This window comes from Diuraphis noxia, unplaced genomic scaffold (genome assembly GCF_037042655.1).
Source record: "Diuraphis noxia isolate RWA-SAM2 unplaced genomic scaffold, SU_Dnox_SAM2 contig0002, whole genome shotgun sequence".
Taxonomy (NCBI): Eukaryota; Metazoa; Arthropoda; class Insecta; order Hemiptera; family Aphididae; genus Diuraphis; species Diuraphis noxia.
In genome coordinates this window covers 20,424,400-20,432,360 of record NW_028301712.1, presented here as the reverse complement: position 1 = coordinate 20,432,360, position 7,961 = coordinate 20,424,400, and the positions used below count along the sequence as shown (strand labels likewise).

General features: G+C 25.6%; 2 non-coding genes across 2 annotated transcripts; one reads left to right on the top strand and one right to left on the bottom strand.

Annotated features, from left to right (window-relative positions):
* The first annotated feature begins 643 nt into the window (after window positions 1-643).
* On the top strand, window positions 644-716 carry TRNAT-UGU (transfer RNA threonine (anticodon UGU)). Its single transcript has one exon. It is a non-coding gene; the product is annotated as a tRNA-Thr (tRNA).
* Window positions 717-3,527: 2,811 nt separating this feature from the next.
* On the bottom strand, window positions 3,528-3,600 carry TRNAT-UGU (transfer RNA threonine (anticodon UGU)). Its single transcript has one exon. It is a non-coding gene; the product is annotated as a tRNA-Thr (tRNA).
* Window positions 3,601-7,961: the final 4,361 nt, after the last annotated feature.

Here is a 7,961-nt window from a genome sequence, read left to right as displayed (position 1 = left end):
AATTAATTAGTAATACAAATACAAAATAATACAGAACTTAATTTGATAATGTAAAAATCAGTCAAACAAAATATCAGTAAAAAAAATGTATAAATATTAAATACATACCTACTTATTAATAATTAATATCAAAATTATTCAAAAAATTATTTTATTTAAAAAAAAATTTGGCAATACACTTTTTGTAAATCTCTTACAAATATTTTTAAAAAATGATGTATTTTGCCTGTTAAGTGTTAATAGATCGGTTAAGCCGTACGTTTTAACAATATAATATATCGTAATTTAGGTAAGCCATATACTAAATGAGTTATTAATATCATCGGATAGTTCAATTATAGTTTGATGCTACGCAACATTTTTTATATAATATATTATACTTTTAAGAAATAACGTAAAAAAACGTTGTATACCTATACGTTAAACGTTTTATAAAGTCTATACATAAATTGATACTCGTATATTTTTTTGTTAAAAAAAATCATTTATTTTGAAGTCGCCAGTTCATTTCCTCCAAAAAGCATAACTTTATGCATTGTTTTAGAAACATTTGCTTTAAACTTATCATGTAAACTAAGTGAAACTAGAAAAATGCCCAACGCTGTGTGCAAATGTCTAAAATTTAGCGCACTTTATATATATGGCCTCCATAGCTCAGTGGTTAGAGCACTGGTCTTGTAAACCAGGGGTCGAGAGTTCAATTCTCTCTGGAGGCATAAGACTTTTTATATTTTTTTTAAATATATCTCTGATAAACATTTTATTAAAAAGAAAAAAACAAATATATTTTACTATAGAATTAAAATTGATTCTTAATTTATTCATTTAATAACGATTTAACGTAATTTTTTTCGCAGACGAGAAAAGTTTATTTTCCTTCAACAAAAAATATATTAATAAATAATAATTATAAACAAAATATAAAATAATAGTATACAATTTCATAGTGTATCGTGGTCGTTATAGAAAATAATAAAAAAATAACTTACTTACTTTTTTTTGTACGTGTCCATTTTAATACGTTTGTAGCACCCGTCTGTATATCACGTGACCTTTCTATTATTAAATTTCCATTAACACTGTGTACAGAAACCACGTCTTTAATGTATATACACCCTATATACATGTGCAAGAGATTCACTTCTATACAACCAAAAGTCTCTGGCTAACGAACTTTATGCATTTAATATACTATATCAATAAATAACTCGTCGGTGACTTCTTAAGCGATCAAAGAACAAAATAATCCATTCGATGGATCATTCGTTAAATGTAGGACTCGTGTTACCGCCCAGCTGTCCCGTTGAACATAGATAAGTGCCATCTCTTTATACAAATCGGCCAAGGGGTGGTTTCTGACCACTGCCTCGACGGGTAGTTTGCTGCAGTGATATATATACACGATGCTGGTTGTCACGAGAGCAGAAGATAACAAATTATCGATTCCGGTAGACCAAAACGGAAAAAGGGAGGTCACTTACCGAATAAATATAGTGAATAATATATTATATTATATGATATTATTATTTTCAACCGTAAGTTACCAGCTACGGACGCTACGGTAGTAGCTACTAGCTAGGCATGAAAACATTTTCTTATACGCTGAAACTTGAAATAATATTATAATTATAATGGTAATGATAATGGACGGATTTCAACCATAGTTTTTGCATTTGATATAATTTTCATATACTGCTAAATATAAATAATTTGCTTATTTTATTATCAAGTCAATATTTCACAATCTTTAAATGTATATTATTATTTACTATTTTTTTTCACACTCATCATTCTGTCATTCTCTCCACTTTTAATAATGTACGAAACGTTAACTTTAAAAAGAATAATAACAAATTTTTGATCACCCATCATTTTAAACTTTATAGTTAATAACTTATTATTATTAATTTATTAAATATGCAAGCTAATAATTAATCTTATTTGTTTTTCATTCGATTTAATATAGTATTATTAATTATTATTAATATGTTTGCCAGGTAAACTAGTAGCAATGTAAATTTTAATAATTATCAGTTAAATACATTATTTAAAAATATGTTTAGATAGTATAATATTACTAATTACATTTATAATATTCAAGTTATCATGGTTATATACGAGTGACTTTTTATAACAATAATAAAAAACAAATACTAATACTTAGTTATTGGTCTGAAATGAAATATCATCCGTTAGTGATCGTAAATATATTTTATGAATATATAAAGTATAAATAACTTAAAGGAATATGTAAGCTAAAATACTAAAAAGCTTTAAAGAAATCAAAATGACATGATCGAATTAGTTTCCAAATATAATGTTTATGAATTTAAAATCAACATTAAAATTTTTAAACTAACGAAGTTATCTGCTGAGTTTAAATTTGCACTTTTAAGACGGAGGCCACAAATAGTTGTGTAGCGTCCTCTTAAATATACCTGTTTATTATAAACCTCGTTTAAACACAATGATAAAAATCCCAACATTCAGGCGAGTTTAATAAATTAAAATCAAAATATTCAAATTATGTTCTCGTACGCGTTGTGTGAAATATATTTTAAATTATTTATTAGTAAATAAATGCTTTTGATTTGATTTTTTTATAACAAGAATTTGTAAAAAAAATTCATATTAAATGGGCTTATACGCTTATTTTTAAATAATGTAAATTCTACAATATACTATAATATTAGTACTAAATATAAATTGTACTACAGATAACAAGTAGGTAACTCATAAAACAAATTCAATTTATGGATATTAATTTTCAACGTTTTACAAATACTGAAATACTTGATCACAATTATTTGTACTTATTATAATATGAAAGCCATTCGGGAAGTAGTGTAATCTTTGTTAATAAATGATAAAAATAGCAGTTATTTAACGTTAATTTTAAGTATCTGCCCCAATTTTTATAAATTAAGTGACTGTGTTTTAATTTTAAATAAGTAACATTTATTATGTTGCTTAAAGAACATTAATATTTTTAAGAAAACGAAGTACCTAATTATTTTTAAAGCACAAAGTTCAAATATAAATTATTATGATAGTTGCTCAAACTGTACATGATTCATCTAAATAATAATGGAATTTTCAATAACAATACAAATTATGTAAAGTTTAAATTTCATGCTTTATCATTTATCATTAATGATATTAATAACGTATTATAATTGTAACTACTTTTGATATCAAGAATAAAAAAAAAAAGAAAAGCATTTGGTATTTTTGTATTAACATAATTGTTTTTACATTTTATTTAGTAGCTTGAAATTGGGAAAACTTATTTTTAATAGAATAGTTTAAACGAAAATATCAGTCTAGGTAAAGAATTTTTCAAATAATTTTTATTTATAAAATCGATTTTAAATCGTTCGTATGTTTTTTTGCTACACGTCTCCAGTATAATATCAAAAAACATTTTAACATAAATAAAATGTTGATTTTGTAAATTGTAATGTATAGTACCGGTAAAATAATGTATAAAATTAAATTTAATGCATGGAAAATATGCAAAAAATGGATGCCTCCAGAGAGAATTGAACTCTCGACCCCTGGTTTACAAGACCAGTGCTCTAACCACTGAGCTATGGAGGCCCTATGGCGAAATTTCGTAAAACTATATATCCTTAGACAACATAAAAAATATTATGACAAACATAATACCTATAATATAAACTTAACTGTAGTACTGTACAAACGGCAAGTCGGCAACGGGCAAATATAGTTATTATTATGAATGCCCATGTTTAAAATTATATTTACTTTATGTACAAAAAATTTACAATTACACGAGATAATGTACATACTTACCAGTTAATATTTTGTATAAGAACTTATTCAGAAGAAATGATAAATCGCCAGACTTTGAGCGCCGATCAGTGTTTTTATTTCAATACATCCAATTAAAATATAATAACTTTATTTATTAGCTCATTATTTTAATTTTAATGAATTTCAATCAACAGGCTTGAAGTCTTAAAGTTATTTAGGCGGTATTCGGACAATTGACACCCGGGACATTTGACACCCGACGGTTTTTTTTGCACCCGATATTTTTAGAACACGGACAATTGACACCAAGTAATTACAATGAAAGAAAATATTATAAATAATTTAAAAATCTTTTTTTTGGCTTATTGTATAATATTTTTCACATGGTAATGATGTGGATGATATTTTAACATCCTTCAATGTAACATATGTTAGGTAATGAATAATGGGGAATACAGGTTAATTAACAATACGCAAGTTATGTGCTTCAAAAGGAGCATACCTATGTTAACTTCATATAATATGTGGAACGTACATAATGCAACAAAATTAGGATAACATTGTAGAACTAATATATCAGAAGGTTGGAACAATAAGTTCAAACATTTAATTAGATTCTAACATTCACATATTATATATGTATATATTAATTGAAGATTCGCAGAAGATGAACTCCATAATCTCAAAAGAGAATGTAAAACTAAACACTGAAATTAAAATAAATTATAAAATTAAATCAAATAAAGAAAGGCTTAAACATATTTGTAAAACTTTTCAATACAAAGCAAATACTGAAATGATTGGTTTTTTTTTTCATCAAACATTAAAATATGATACCTTTTATTTTTATTACCTATTATTTATGTTTATATGTAATTAATAATTCGTTTCACTGTGTTCATTATATTAAATTATTTAAATTAGATCAACAACTGATTTTTCAGTAATTTAAATTTTAACTATTATTGACTATTGTGATGTTTCTGTATTCTTTCAGAACGCAATATTTCAGTTGTCACATACTCATTTTTTTTCATTATTTAAAATAAAAAAATTAATATCAAAACAGAAAAAATGTACGTATATATTTTAATAATCGACAGGCGACGAAAATATTTATATACGTATTTTTCATACGGTTTAAGGTACGGTCATCTGCCAGTGCCATGCGCACGGCGGACGTCCGACGCAATGAAATCATAACTTATAATAAGCACATTTGGATTTTACCGTAACTTAATGAATATTTTTTATTCTCATTTTATTATCATGATATTTTTTTTATAAGTACCATTGAGTATTAAAACTTAAAACCAAGCAAATACAAATTATCTCCACATACAGTAGAGAAACATTATAGAAAACTAACCTACCTACATAAATCCAGACTATATATGATAAATAAGACGGGTAACGGGTAATACGCTTTAAATTTACATATTAAATACTACGAAAACTACCTACCTACTTATTTTAAATACGTCAAAAACATTTATTTTAATAATTAAGGTATTGCAACCGCATACTTAAATACTTCAATATAATATGGTATAATGAATTGCAGATAGTTGGTATATATACCTATACTATTACATTATACGGATATTTAAAATTCATCAAAAGCACTTAGTAGTAATCTTTGTCTTGAAAATGCCTATAATGATATGCACTTACCCTGTTCAGGGTATACAACAACAACTCACACTTTTTAAATGTTTTTTAATTACTGCAAAACAAACTCAACCAGAAAATGTTTGGGAAGGGAGGTAATTAAAAACCCACTATGAAAAAGACGCCTAGGTCAATCCTACATTTTGTTGGTTGTCTTTTTATCTTGATGTATAGATGAACACCTCATATAATTATAAAATATTCTCATGATTTGCGAAAATTAAATATATTTAATGCCTATAGGTACTAGATTATTTTCACGATTATGACAATAAATTATGTAGACTGCAGACGTATAATGTACATACAATTAACTGATTTTCTTGAAATATTTCTGTGGTGGTGGATTGTGAGGTTACTATAAGGAAAAAATTAATATAGTATTCAATAATTATTTTGGGATATTTTTCAATTTGCATACTATCAAAATCATTTATCAAAATCAATGTTATTCAAATTTAACTATCTAAGAAAATTGAAAAATATTTAAGGATAAACGAGTATAAACATTCAATAAAAAGCCAAGTACCTAGGTACTCTTTTAAAACAATCTACTCAATTGGAGGTTATTTTAAATTCAAAATTCTAGAAACAGTCTATGAACTATAAACTATGAGTATAATGTACAAATATTATAAATATTAAATACCGTTCTGTTTACTGTTAACTATTATACGTTACAAGGAATAATAACACAATTTCCAAAATTTAGAGATGCAATTTATGTAATTTATGTATTTATGTGTGTGTTCATGCTCGTAATTTCACCCAAAATAAAGACCCTTCATACTTACTGGGAAAACGTTTGTGGGCAGCTTGTTGAATTTCATTTCTTAATGCCATTAATTCGCTTATGTATTGTCTGTATTAAATACATTATATAATTGTGTGCATAATGTCATGTAAATTAGAGTGATATCAGTGTTAAGGTACCTATCATAACAACGAGGCAATTATATTATAACTACAACAATATAAAATTAAATATTTTATACCAAAATCAAAATTAAAAATAAATTAAGATTGGCGATTGCTGTATCTATACTCCGTACCAAATAAGAGAGCACCGGGCGGCCACAGGCAAAACCGGTTTTGTTACGTAAATTTGGTACGCTCTTATTTGGTACAAGGTATAGGTGTCAAGTATACCTCGTCAGTCGTCAGTCGTCATTGATCAAGTCATTGTAATGGGTTGTACTTGTAATGGTTTAAATTTGCTGTTTTAAGTGGTAGAAAAATAACATACATCATTGTAAAACTAATTACACACTCTATGCTTCACTGTGTAAATAGTGTGTAAATACTAATAAAAATAGTAATTAGGACACTTAAAAAAAAAGAAAAAAGTTTTCATCAAAATACTTCAAAACCATTTCCAAATTATTGACATAAGTATAATAATAATTAGCAACCCATTAATAATATTCTTAAATAAAATAATAATAATTGAGAATCAAAAATCAAATAAATTAATATTATCAAAAAATTGAGTTTGATATTATATTAAAATGACATATTTTGTCAAATATTTTATTTAGTTATATTTTACTAGGCTGAAATCAATTTATAGGTACTCCTAAATAATATTTTCTAACAGCAATAACAAAACAAATAATATTATTAAGTTTATTTTATATTTTAAAACAAATATTTATCGTACTTAGGCTTCGCAATCGTTGACATCATAAAAAATGTACTAGAAAAAATGTTGAAAGTGTGCATTGTCTTGTGTAAATATCGATGAAAAGCGAAAAACAAATATTTCAAAGCAGTTCCAAATATCTATAATTTTACATTTTAAACATATTTCAATTTATTAGACATTTTCTAAATCATTTTCGTGGTTCTATGCCTGGATATTTCATTTTCTATTTTAAATATGAAATTATACATATAAAATTCAAATACCTCTTAGTCACTGATCGCTGCTACTCAAAAACTATGCAACGTACGAACTTGAAATTTACCAAATACACTCAATAGTTAAATTACTGTACATAAACCCTATTATATTTAGGATTTTTGGAGTAGTATTGTTCACACAGAGCCTTCTCATGCTGTCGGTTTTAACAGGAAAAAAACCCCTATTATATTTATCAATGTGTGTTTATATTTTTAATCCTATGTGTATAATATATTTCCACTATCTACTAATCGATATACTATATTTTGTTTAAATATTTTATTAAACTTAAATTAAAATGCTAAAATTATGTAATTTAAACATTATTTTTATTTGATCGGAAGAAAATTACCCCGGGCGCTCAACAAGTATAATATTATTATTAGGTATGTTAGATGTGTCTAAAAAGTGTCTACATGCATCACTTAAAATTAAATTCTATTCCAAAGAATATTTGAGGAGGGGAAAACTTTTATTTGTAACAACCTTCAGTTATCGTATTAAAGCTACATACCTTCAGTCATATTTTTCATTAAATTAATGTTTTCGAATTTTATTTTGAATATATTTAAAATCATTACCATTTTTTTAGTATTCCGATTACTATATT